The sequence below is a fragment of the Platalea leucorodia genome (genome assembly GCF_965183815.1).
Source record: "Platalea leucorodia genome assembly, chromosome: 9".
Taxonomy (NCBI): domain Eukaryota; kingdom Metazoa; phylum Chordata; class Aves; order Pelecaniformes; family Threskiornithidae; genus Platalea; species Platalea leucorodia.
Window position 1 is genome coordinate 45,136,033 of NC_138831.1, and position 14,185 is coordinate 45,150,217.

Below are 14,185 nucleotides of genomic sequence, written 5' to 3' on the forward strand. Positions count from 1 at the left end.
ACCTCTACAATAAACAGTCAAAGCTTTACAGTATAAATGTTCATGGAGTAAATGTTCTGCAGCTCATCGGGTGGGCCATCTGTCTTCTGAGGTAGCCATGGGTGAATGCTAGATAGTTATTTCCTAAAGAGATCAGCACAAAAATCAATTTTTCAGGGGCCTGCAGATACTGCAAGCTGACCCCAGCTCTTCTCCTGTACACCTATTCCCAGAACCCGCTTCTAAGCTCCTTCAACAGAGCTCAATGTAATTGGAAAGACACTCAAAATCATGAGTATGTGCTTGGATGTCTGCACTCTTTAGGGTGGAAGTGCAAAAACAGGTTGCAGTTATTTCCCTAGAAAATAAACAGCGCTTTTTGACATGCTGCATCTTGCTGAATTTGGCACCAGACTGCAGTATGCCCTAGCTGGAGGGAAGAGCTGGGTGGAGAGACATCATGGAAAGATCTCCTAGATAAGCTTATCTTCTCATCTGAGAAGTGCTTTGAGAGAGGAGCAGAAAAGGGGAGAATAATCCAACCATGCAGGAGCTTGGGCTTCTTATAGCTAAGACTTGGCTGAGTGACCCACAAATGGGGATTTGGCTTTGGGAACTGCATGCTCAGATGGTCCTCTCAGGCAGTAACTAAGCTGGCACTTAAGACAACAAGTTCTAGACAGCAAACAAACAAACAAACAATCAAAAAACCCCACCAAAATACAGCAACAGTGAATGTATTAATAGTGATTGGAAAAAACCTCCATGACAAAATCCTGAAATGGTGCAGAGTGATGTGGGGAGAGAATGTGTGTCACCAGACTCTATGGTTATCTGGGCTTGACAAGAACAGGAGTGAGAGTTGGTTTATGAGGTTAGGTTAAAAGTTAAGGGAGGGAGTTCATGGTGTCCCACACTGAGTTTTGGTGTGAAGTAGTCCCTCAAGCTTTTAGGGTTATTGCTTTGAAAGTAATGCCACGATAGTGCTGTAAGTCTGCCCTATTGCTAGCTCTGCTAAGGCTCTGCAGGAGAAGACTCCACAATGCTCTAACTTGTAAAATATGCAATATCTGATTGGGCTGAGATTGATTCAGCCTGTAATGAGGCTATGTACATGCTAATAGAGCCACATTAGGCTGTTGATATAGCAATGCTGCTTCTGTCACAAATTGTTTTAAGTTCAGCTTCTGGCAAACGATAAAAAATGGGAGTAAAATTTATTCATGCTCTGGGCTTGCAATACAGATTTCACCACTGGCATTTGAGTCATTTAATAATGACTGGAAACAACATTTTCAGGGAAAAATTGTAAGATAAATTCCAGTTTCTACTTGGGCGAAGCTCTGTTTTAAATCTAACTTCTGTCTCTTGTGTTCATCCAGGTACTCACAGGAGTTTACATCAACCAACCTTAACTCAGCTCCCTCATAGACCTGCAGCCTACCACAAAGGAATGGGCACCTAGCCAAGTAAATTTTGGGATGGCATGGACACCATTTATTGGTACTATGTATGCTTTTTGAATTTCTTCTTCTTTCCTTTCCAGAAATGCTATAGGGTTCAATCCGAGCCTTGAGAGAAACTAGACTATGGAATAGCAACGAGTTGTTTTATATACAAGCCACTGGAAAATAGACAGGACCTCTTCGTTTAGCTGGTGAAAGCAGAGGTGGCATCTTCTAAATTCTCTGGGCCTCTAGCCAAATTCATCCTAAAGATAATGGGTACCACAGGTAATTTAATGAAAAAAGAGCCTCTCTTTGCAGCTATGTGCAACTGCTGATGGTTTCCTAATCCTGCATCTGCACACAGCTGTTGACGGTTTCATGATCCTATCTCCAGCTATCTCACACAGTCACTTGCCTCTTTTACACTGAAAAATATCTTGCTTGCTGTGTGTTATAGACTATCTTGTGGCTGGACGGTGTCTTACAGGCCATTTGTCTCTTTGCTCTAGATCTAATTAAATTTCTCTTGATTTGATTCCCCTGTGGTTATACGTTTTTCAAGTGTACTGAGGAAATGCTCTTGAGCAAACATGGGTAGTTGGTAGAGTTAGGTGAGTCGTATTCGTATTTCTGAGCATCTTTATGAGACAACCTGCAGTCATCCTTCCTCATTGTTCTTTCTCCCTCTCGCTATTGCAATATACTTTTATAGCCAGTGAGATCATGCATTCAGAGATGTTGTCTTGATCTAAACTTGTATCTGTTACTGGGTGAACTATTTCACATCAGCTTTCGGCAGCAACCTAGGGTGTTCCCATTCCTTCATATGTGCTGGATTTCTTTCCTTGTGGAATTTTCCAATGATGAAACAACATGTATATCAGACAGGAATTATATCTAGGTTGTAAATATCCTTTTTTTTTTTTTTTTTTTTTTTTTTAAAAATGATCTCACATTTTTCCCAGATATTTCATAGTCTCAAACCATTTAGTTCTCTTTGTCTTATTTACTTTAAGGAAGATTTTACTGATCTGTTTGTTAGTTACTGGTTCCCCTTTGTACCTCTCTTTAAACTCTGGATCATGTTAAGTGGATCTGTGGAGGCCAAGAAATATTGCGTTTTGCCCAAGGTCATTAGCATCTGTGTTTAGATCCTAGGAACTCTTACTTGGAGTCCTTTGCTCTAGTTACGAGAAATAACAACATAGCACCTGTATTGTAATTTTCATCTGCAGATCTTGGAATTCTTCATAAACGTCTGTCAAATAGTCACAGCTTCTACATTGGAAGGTAAAAGCCCAGGTAAGTGGAAGGTCCAAGTCCCCAAAGAGACTAAAGCAATGCACTGTCCCTTTCCTCCATCCCCAAATGCTCTGGATCCACAGCTCTGAATGAAATGCCCAGACTTCCAGTACAACGTGCTGGGAGAGCTTGGGATGTCAGTGTAGTACACAAAAGCCAGAGTATGGAGTAGAAAGCAACTTAGTTTAACAAAGGGTTAAGGGCTTATACAGATGCATCTCTGGGTGTGGGTGCTTTTAGGTACCTTATTTGCTGCCCCTGGAAAAGATTTTTTTGTTGTTCTTTTCAAATGCTTAAGATGCTTTATGCATCTTCAGAACAAGGTGGCAAGAGAGCCATTGACATTTTTGGCTTGGTAATTCCTTCAGTAACTAACTCCACGTTCTTGATTCCCTGGGCTTTTGCTCAAACCTCTGGAACATAGATCCTCTTTCATTTTGTTTTCCAACTCATATCTCAATGGTAGGAAGGAAACATGCACGGCAACAAACAGGTCCTATGAATGCCTAATGATTTAAGATCAAAAAAGCTTGCAAAAAATCCCATTGAAAGCAGTAGAAATTTGAAGAGCTGAGCCATGTGGAAGGTAAGGCTGGGCACTCAGCTGGTTCTGGAAGATGCTCATTAGCAATGCTGTTTTATAGTGTAAATGGATGCAGAGTAAAGGACCTGTTCAGGAACATCCTTAAAGCAAAATCTCGAGTTTACTTGAGTTTACTCTTGTGTGTCAAAGCAATGTAAGTGTGTGCTTCAGTTGCTTTAACTTCCTTGTAGCTAACAGCTGAGTACTTCCTGCAAAGCTGAGCAGCACCTAACAGGTGTACCTGGTATTCCTTAAGCCTAACTTGGTGAATCTTTTTGGAGGATGTTACTTCAATGTGTGATAATGTGGATCTGAACTAAAGCTCTGAGACTGACTTGTCCATGAGGGTATAGACCTAACCCCTCAAAGTAAAGATGAGTTCAGACCCAACAGTTGAGTTACTACACATGTAATTAGTGCGAGTATACCATGTCACAGCTGACGTGAGTATAACTCTCCATGTTGAATTGGAGTGGAAATATGCTAGCTTGGAAGAGCCTGATTCGTACATGACTTCATGTCAGAAACAATTTTCATATTGAGGGAGAGTATTTGCATTTGATTACTAAGAGCTGTTGTGTTTAGTCAACAATTTATATTTCTGTATGAGGGAGATAAGTAATTTGAGTTATTAGTAGGCAGATATATACAGATCTTAATCAGAAGGCTTCAAGGATTTATATTATGAATTTTACATGAAAGCACAGTTCTGAGTGTATCTGACACCCATTAGCCAAACTGGAAATGAATATTTCTGGTTTTGATGATACTTACGAAGAAGGAAATCAGGCTTGTCAGCACCCATCATGCAATGAAACTGGCTTTTATTTTTCAGCGAAAATCTGGAAGGTTTTTGCAAATGTTGACAGCTGAGGATTTTGTTTTTACATCAGTTCATCCATGGTATTCTTTTCCTGTGAAAAAACTGTTACTTTCTTCTTTCCATGGACCTTTTCTGTGGGGTGTGTGTTGGGGGTAGGGAACCATGCTTACGATGAGATCTCAGTTTTCTCCACAATCTTTTTTAATATATACTTATATGTTTCTGGCTACACATAACTCCATTATCTTATGCTTAAACTTATGGAAACTTGTGGGTGAATTATTGGCTCAGAGAATTCAATGCTGAAGTACATACATGGTTTAGTCATTTGGCCAATTACAGAACTTAAAATCTGACTGAACACTGGAGGTATAACTCCTACGGGGACTTTCTCATTTACAGGCTGATTTGTTCTAATAAGAAGGAAAAAAAAAAAATTAAAAAAAGTTTTTAAACTAAAAGTTAAACTAGTTAAACTTAGTTAACTAAAAGTTAAATAGCAATCTTTCAGAAATGCCAAAGATGAAGAGAGAAGTTTTATAATAATTCAGCAGCGTCTTCACTCATGCAAAACAAACTGATACCTCTCTACAGATCGTATTCTGCAAATTTTTCTGCTTGTTTCTTTTAGTCCCTCTTTTTATAATCCCTTCTGGCTTCTTGAATTGGAAGGATGAACTGCACCTGCTGATCATGAAACAAAATACAGGGAAATGCAGTTTTTAGATTTAACAGCATTTATGTTTTGGGCCTCTATGAAAGGAATATTTTTGAGTTGTTGCTTTGCCAGGTTAAATGTTGAATTACGGACTTAGATTTGTAGGTACACCCTACCAAATTGCTATTGTCCTCAGTTGGTTTTGTTCCCTATCTTCTACAACATCTGCCATTATAAATCTGACAGCTTTGGGTTGTTGCCTACCTGGGCTAGATTTCTGATAGCTAAATGTCAGGTTTTCTCTCAACTGGATAGCTCGAGGAACTGCTGGCTCCAACTTCTCTCCTATCTTTCATCGTATTCTTCTGGAGACAAGATAGATAATAATAAACATTTCATATGGCCCTGTTTTGGCAGCCTCTGTGCAAAAGGATGATTGAGACAGTAACAGAATAGTGGAAACATCCTTTTATAGGATTAAGAACTCAAACCATTCAAAGGAACTGGTATAGCTAGAGCTGGCTGGTGATGCCTGGCTTTTTGTGCTTAGCAAGGAGCACATTAGCATGACTGACAAATGCAGAGAAATCTTCTCTTGCTTGGCAAGTACCTGTAGAGATTTGTTGCAAGTCAGTGCCATAGCTCACTCCAGGTCTCTTCAGTCATGAAAGTAAGTCATGGTTCAGCACAAGTCTTCTACGACCCCTTCTGCAAAGGAGGGTGAAGGTGGGGAAGAAGCACTTCTCTCTCTGCCAACACCATCTGCCTATCAGTGACAAATTAAATGCTCCAGCTCTGCAATGCTGAGCATTTAAGTTGGTGAAGGGTCTGGAGCGCAAGCATTATGAGGAGCGGCTGAGGGAGCTGGGGTTGTTTAGTTTGGAGAAGAGGAGGCTGAGGGGAGACCTTATTGTTCTCTACAACTACCTGAAAGGAGGTTGTAGCGAGGTGGGGGTCAGTCTCTTCTCCCAAGTAACAAGTGATAGGACGAGAGGAAACGGCCTCAAGCTGCGCCAGGGGAGGTTTAGGTTAGACATTAGGAAAAGCTTCTTCACCGAAAGGGTGGCCAAGCATCGGAACAGGCTGCCCAGGGAAGGGGTTGAGTCTCCATCCCTGGAGGTATTTAAAGAACGGATAGATGTGGTGCTCGAGGACATGGTATAGATGGACTTGGCAGTGATAGGTTAACGGTTGGACTCGATGATCTTAAGGGTCTTTTCCAACCATGACGATTCTATGATTCTATGATCCATCCTGTTTGAGGGAGACTGCAGTTTGCTACTCAGGGACCAGTTCAGCTATCTATATCCATTAGCCATGCTGCAGGGCAGAAGGAATGGAGTAAATGGTGTTCAAGCGTTTCCAAGAACCAGTAATGAAATTTTAATTTATCTAGAAAACACAATGTAATGTTTCCATTTCTTTTTGTCTTCCTTAACTAGTCTTCAATATGGGGCTGTCTTACTGTGTTACTGCCAGGAAAAGGTGTGAGCATGCTACTGCTGTGCTGAAGGCTAATGCTATGAGAGAGGGGTGAGTGAGCAAGGAGAGCCACCCTATAATCCAGTATAACAGAATAGTGTCCTTGCTGGACAATATGACAGTGTCTTGAAAAATTTTTTTAAGTAAATCCTTTGCTGATTGAGTAGCTGAGGCAGATACCCCAAGACCTCTATTTGCCCCCAGTGTAGATATAAGCTGATGAACTGTGGTCTTCTGCATTTTCTCACCCATGCAGTGTCTGCTAATGAACCTTCACTGTGTCTTTGAAGAATTCTTTATAGTGGTGAGAGCAGCAGCCAATGTGTCTGAGCAATCTGGTTTATGACACTGTCCACACTGTCTTTTCTTATTTTTCTTCACCTCCTTCTTTCTTTTTTTTTTTTTTTTTTTTTAAAATTTGGCTTACTTGAAATGAGAATGCTCTGATGTTACTTCCTCGAAAGTCCTTCAATTACTTTTGCAGGAATAAGTAACAGGTTTGCACTATGGAAAATGAGGATGCCAAGGGCAATGTCAAGCTGCAGAAGCTCTTTCCTCCTGACAGACCAATTTGACCATGAACTCAACTGTTTTCACCTTTTTTTATTTCTCAGGGGGGGCAGGTCCATATTACAGGGGTCTGGCTGGCCCCTGCAGGCAGGACATCCCCAGTCGCATCATTGTTGGAAGCAGCTGGGAAACTGGTGAAATCTATCGCACAAAATGTACTTAAAGCTGCAAACAGGGGGGACATTGTTAAGTTAAGGATGAATTTCTTCCTGAGCTGGATCTAACAACCATCAGCTGAAAAAAGCATTGTGAGAAGCAGCTGGGCATGCATTTCTGAGGTCGCAGAAGTAAATGATAACGTGAGTAGAAAGTAATGGACAGAAGGTCATGATAATCCTGCCAAATAGTGGTACAAATTTTAGGGTTCTGTTATCTCTCTTCACAAGGCCTTTATTCCTGCAACAGTCTGTGCCTGCAGGCTCAAATTTCAGTGATATTCTGGAATGTAAATACCTAATTGTGCTTGCGAATCAGGTACTTAAACTTCCAAATCCTTGCCATTTTAGTATCTTTGTTGTCCAGATTATATGAATCCTAAGGGTAAGAAAAGCAGATTTCAGTCTGTGAAGCTGTCATCTTGACACATTTCATACAGGACTGTGGCATTTTGTAAATGCCACATTAACAATCAGGTATGAGGTATCACCCAGAAGTATTCTTAGTAAATGAACAGAGGTCCTTTTAGAGGCAAAAATAGAGAATGTCACAGTAAATGTCCCCAGGGCAACATGTTTTCTAGGCTGGACACTGTCACCCATTGGATCACTGAGAGAACACAAATAACTCCTCTGCTTCCCATTAATCAGAAGCTGCTTGGGCAGGTTAGTGAGATGAGTCCTCACTTAAGAAGATGGCTTCTGTGGAAACTGTGGGAGGCTGCTACCTGCTCTGCTGGTAGCAAATGTCAACTCTTACATTTTGCTTCCAACTTCAGAAAAAGCCATAAGGACCAAGTAATTATTTATGTGTTTTGAAATATATCTACCCTTAGGTAACTGTAGTTTAGCAAAATGAATCACTGACAGAGTTAACTGGGATTTGGATCTTCAGCTTCTTATTTATAACATAATTTTATTTGGAGGGGAGAATGAATGGGAAGTTTTGTGATAAATGAAGACTTGCATACGGTAATAAACTGTGGCTTCTTTCTCAGAATGTCAGCCTCATTTATTTACTTTTAAAAATAGTGTGAAATTATTAGACTCCAGGAAAAAATAAGGTTTTATCATCTGGTGTAGTACTCCCTCTTTAATGAGATGTAATTAATAACACTCTTACCTGAGTAGATGTCCTCTCCAGAAAGCGGCCAAATATTACAGTAGAGCCTTGTACTTTGTCTTTAAGGCACTTCACAGACGATAGCAGGTGCTTTTACTGTGAGGCATGGTGATGCTATTTCCACTGGAATATATGTCAAAGTGAAGTCCCACATCTTAAAAAAGTGACAGGAAGAAGAGCATCTCTGGTTGATGCTGTCTGGGCATGGCCAGTTCTGTGGCAGTAAAATGCAATTGCGTAAGTGAAAATGTGGACAGAATGATGCTATTGTCTTTGCGTGACAGCTAATTCAACTATCTTCTGCAGACCTCCTTCCTGCCAAATTAAAATATGGGCCTTTAGCAGCTCCTCGTGAATGTCTAGACATCGGATCAAGATTGTTGTTGAAATTTTCTTAACTTATGGTCCCAAATGCCTTTACTCTCGAAACATCATCATCATGTTTTTGCTTATCACAGATGTGTCTCATCCAGGCAATGTTTAGACTCTGGTAGCTGTGCAAGTCTTACATCCACATTTTGTCTAGGTCTTGTATAATATTTGAGGCAGTGGCTTTTTCTATCTACTGGTTTAAATAAAACTTGTGTACAGGTGCTAGCTTTTATTTCATTTTAGCAATATAATTTTTCCTTTGACTTTGACAGATGCCATGTGGCTCAGTTATAGGAACTGAATACATTGCTGTGACTATACTGCCCATGTACTTTCCATCCTTCCCTCTCTACTCCACCTAATCATTTTTCTTCACTTTCCAGAGCTTTCACAGACTCTTCCCCACTTATCTTACAGTCTGTATCAAAGAAGATCAAAGTTCCTTCCTCCAATCAGCCCATAACGCTGGCCTTCATCACCTGCTCATTACATTTCCAGTCACACACTTCTGCTTCTTTCTCCCAGGCAATCCGTTGCTCCTGGAGGAACCTCGCCATCGGCCCGCAAGCACCAATGCCATTATCATCCTTGAAGTCCATACTTTTTGCCCTGTTGCCTAATGATAATGATTAGGTGTATGGAGGCTGCATGCCGTGGGTGATCATCTTGATCTCACAGTTTCCCTGTAATTTTTCCTCTTTCTGCACATTCCTGTTATCTCTTGCCTTTGGACGGTGACCTCTTTGGGGCCAGGGTGGTCTCTGTGCATTGTGTAATGGTGACGCAAAATTAGCAACAATAATATCTGAAGAACTTGGAAGGATGAAGAATATTCATATTCATCCTCTTAGCGTAAATCTGGTCCAAGTGAGACTTCACAAATTAGGTACTTATTTAACAGCTTTTCACTGTCTTGTGGGATAATGAGTTAGTTATGTCTTTAATTTTTTAGTAGATATGGGAGTACATTCAGTCACAAGAAGTACTCCACAGTTACCTACTTTGTCACTAGCAGCATCAGTGCAAATTTGAAGATGTGGTGATGTCTCCGCAAAAAGATACAGAGAAAATTATATGAATTAATTAAGGCTCTGAATTAGTGGATTATTCAAACCTGCTGGGTGGAAACTTTCATGCAGAGTTAGAACTGCTTTAATTCACTTTGGAATAAATATTTAATTTTAAAACATTCTTACAGCTTTTGGGGACATTGCTATCTCCCCTTATTAATTTTTTTTGGCTTCCTGGTTTGCCTGGATAAGAAACTTAATACTAGGCTGGGGACTGAATTCTCTCACTGACCTCTCTTTGGTTGATCCTTAGGACATACTGGAGATATTTGCTTGACTTCATGCCCAGATGCATCTCTGGGATTGCTGTGCTCACCCCACCGTGCTTGGAGTCATCTCCTGGGGGGCTGAGTGGGTGCAGCTGAACATTGCATACTTCTGGGGGGTGCCTGTGAGTGGCAGGGGGTTGCTCAGATGGTTTTCAATATGTTGTACTGGTGCTGCAGGGAGACTTGAGGCTGGTACTATCTCCATTTAAAAATGGTCTGGAGGAAAGGGATTGCAGCTTGCACAGCTCATTGTCTGAATGCAACGGTGCGATTCTTTGTCCCTCTAGAGGAAGACAGGGGACCTCATTTAGCCGGAGAGCTGGTAAATTGAGTCATTCCTTTGACCACCTCTTATGACCATCAGAACTGTCTTCCGGGGAAAAAAAACCCACCATTATAGTTATTTAAGGACATCAGACTATGTGGCACAGTTCTAACACCATCTCTGCTGCTGGAATATGTTTCTGCTATGTGCTATGAATATTTCAAGTGAAAGCCTCCTCCCCCCCCCCAACATTAATTTTATAGATGGCTAATTAATTATCCTCCCTATGGCAACTGGCTGTGGTTTTTATTAACTTGCAAATCAAAAGAAGAGTCTGAAAAATGACAAGCTAATTTTTTTAATAAGGTATGTCTTCCGTGTTTATTCGTATTTTATTACCCAGCAGTCTGTAAAGTTATCTATTTAATTTGGGAAAACACATTATTGTGGTTTGAGTAATCTCCCATGGAAAAAAATAAAGATTATTTTGCAACCACGGTGATGAAATATATTGTACTGCAGTCACGAATATGCTAAACAGCTACATATCTTTGCTTAATTTAAGTAAATCAGAATCTTACTCTCCCATTATGATCGCGACAGTAGTGTTAATGTTAATATAATCCTTGCGTCAATTTTCTGCTGATATGGGACGTTCCCAGATGCTAGATTTCTGCCCTGCGGTTTCCTGCCATCATTTTTATTTTTTTACTTTGGAGATAAATCCTGGGCCTATTTCAGCAACAAGTGTTTTGCAATTGGTTTTGATGGAGCCAAGATTTCACTGGTTCTCTCTAGTCCACAAAACCCAGAATTGTTCCACCAATGTGAAATGAAGTTTGTACAAGCAGCTCTTCCACATGAAGAGAATGAAAAAGTACAGAGGAGCTCCTGCCAATGCTTGCTTCATATTGAAACTATTCTGATGAAGATTCTCAGAAATGAGGGTGAAAACTCTGGGGGGAAAAAAATAATGACTGCTGCAAGATTTTTGTAGCTGTTTGTACCCTTTCTGCAAAGAGTAGCGCTTACCACTTGAGGTCCTGCTGTTTCTGTGGCTTATCTCAGGAAGTAATGAGCTGTTCAATCCTGGCCAAGTTTAGCAAAGTCACTAATTGCAAATTGCTTTGATTTCACTTTTCAGCTTCTTGTCCCACTGAGTGCTGCCTCCTGTCTGGGACCATGCTCGAAGCTGGTGACAGATTCCTGCTGGCTGGGGCCTGGTGTGTGTCCTTCCCCTTTGGAGACAGTCAGCTCTGCTAAATGTTGCTCTTTATACTGCACTTCTACCCATATTACCAGAAGGAACCACGCCTCTAGTTGTGTGGATCCATCTGCTGTTTCATCCTGCTTTGACCATGGGAAGTGCCAGATGCATTCATGGAAGATGTTGGGCGCCCATAAAGGGAATAGGGGATTTCTCACTCACCTCAAGGCCAGCTTTTTGAGATGAGCTCAAGTCCTCTTTGAAGCTCTGAAACAAATTGCTTCATTTGTTGCTCTGTTGAAAACTTGGCTAGAAGTCACTGGCTTTCCTTCTGAAGTACAATGGTTTATAATCTTCATATTTCTTTTGTTCTATTGGCATAATTTAGGGATTTCTTTGTTATTCATAGTTGTGTGTCAGTTCTTGGAGGAACGTGGGGAAGACAAGATAGAGAAATTGTACTGAAAGAAAGAGCTGTCAAGCTTAATATGGTGCATTTCTCATTTTCTGAAACTGTGGAAAGAAATATTTGTGAGGCAGTTACTTGGACAGTCTCTGTTCCAGCTTTAGAAACCTTGGCATATTTATAATGTTTGACTATATAAGAGGTGCGAGTGCATGCGACTACTATAAATCCAGATAAGTACAGTACGGGGTAATGCTGCTCCACCCATGGGCTGCAAGGTGTCAGCAGGTATCCAGTGACAGCAGCTGTGAATACCCACAGCATCTGTTGGGTAAGGGGGGCTCCAGCCCCAGGTGCCTGGAGTAGGCAGGAGCTAGCTCCTAAGAGCAGTTGGGAGCAGACATGAAGTCACATTATTATTGATCATCATCATATTTACAGGTTTAATAGAACTGGTTTGTGTCTACAGTGAGAAAAACACAATTTTGGATAGCAGTGGTGTTTTGTCTGCCTGGGTGATTAGTGTTTAATTTAGCATTCTGTTAGCTGCCTGCTAGACTCATAAAGGATGCAGGCTGCTGTGTAACGTCTTTCTCCCAGACTGTTAGGATATTCTTTATTTAATCAGAAGTTGAGGGAAACTTTGTGCAAAGTAACTCAATGACCAATGTGATCATACTGAGTAAGCAGGAACTATGCCTTGGTGTGCGTAGGGGTGGGTTGTTTTAATCTACATTGTGGGGCTTCACTGGAGAACGTGAGTTGGTTGGGGTCTTACGTTGGCTTCTGATTGCAGTGGATAGTGATGAACTAGAGAAGTCACAACGTTGACGTGGAGCAGAGCAGACTTGTTCAAGTGTTAGCTGACTTGCTGGAATTGAGGTCAACGTATTGGCATGGTGCTTTGCACTGACCTGGTGAAGAGGACTGCATTGAGTGTAGGACTGCATCTAACAGCAGTGGACTTGAGCAGCTGGGATTGCTGATGCTCCAGTGCATCCCATGGGATGTGCACTCTCCTTCACTGCTGCTCACACCCAGAAATAAGACTCCACACACTGTTGCAAAGTTCTTCTCAATTCTGTTCTCTTAGTGTCTGGAATTGATAATGAATTTTGAATTTCCTGGGATAATTAGGCATAGTCTGAAAAAGCCAAAAAGGATTTTGCCTTTATTTAGAAGTTCTGTTTCACAGCAGTAATAAATCTTGCTGGGATTTTAGGGTCATCCACACACTTCTCTTTCTTCTTAATCACTCAAACTTTGGTTCCCTTCCTTGGAGTGTCACTGATAAATATCTTGCCTTTTTACATCATAGTGTTGAACTAACCTTTTTTCACATGCTATCCAAAATCTAGATCCGTATATCAGTAAGTGATATGAAAAACACTTGATTTCTTTCCAAGCTCAGGAAAATGGAGAAATCCCCACCCTATCAGCTTCCCTGGAAGAATGTAGCAATCCCCCCCTTTTTTTTTTTTTTTTTTAAATTTTGCTCATAACCTTGCTGTATTGCAAGTTAAAGAAACTATTCTTTTCAGCCTGGCACCAAACTAATTTAAATTCCATATTTTCATTATCTTCCTATTAACCACTAGTGCTCTGCAACAAAGAAGCTATTTGAAATATATAACGCTACAGCCATTCCGTGCTGCAAACTCTCAGGGGCACTTCAATAAATTACATCCTCATAATGAAGAAGTAGGGGGAAAGAGTGGCAACAATAGATTTTTTTTTTTTTCACAATAGAATGAAATTGGGATTTGATCTGATGCAACATGACTTGCTCACAGCGCAGATAGAATATCAAATCATCCCTGCGAAATTTAAACCTTGCTATAATCCCCCCCGTTGCATCCATTGTTCTGCCGAAACATTGAAGACTACATATAATAGTTTGCAAATGGGGATTTAGTTGATATAGTTTATTTTTTTCAACTTGCTCAATTTAATTACCCTCAGCCTACAGTCTAATTTATGTGTGTTTGATGTCACTATTCATTAGCAGTACAGATACGGCCTGGAAAGTGACTGTAAAAAGATGTGGCTGGGTTCCCTTCTTAAACACACTGCATTGGTTATATACTGGAGTTGCGTTACAGAATGGGTTTGGAACACCACCGTCGGAAAAATTACTACCTAGAGAAGCATAAGAATGTGAGTTTGTATAAGAAATGTCTGTAAAAGTTGTAGCATCAAAAAGACATAGTTCTAATGAAATATCTCTAAAAGTTGTAGTTATCAAAAGGACATAGTTCTAATTCTGTGCCAGGACACATATCTGATTCATTAGCTGTCACTTAGAGCAGAGACAGAAAGACAGACCCTAAACCAGAGTTATGATTTTCAAGGTCATTGGCCAAATTGAAAAAATGGCAATACGCTTAATTGTAGGTTACTGTGAAATGGATTTGTTTGGGTTTTTTTCCTTCCCTTAAATGCAAATTCCTCACAATGTTTTTAAACAAATGTA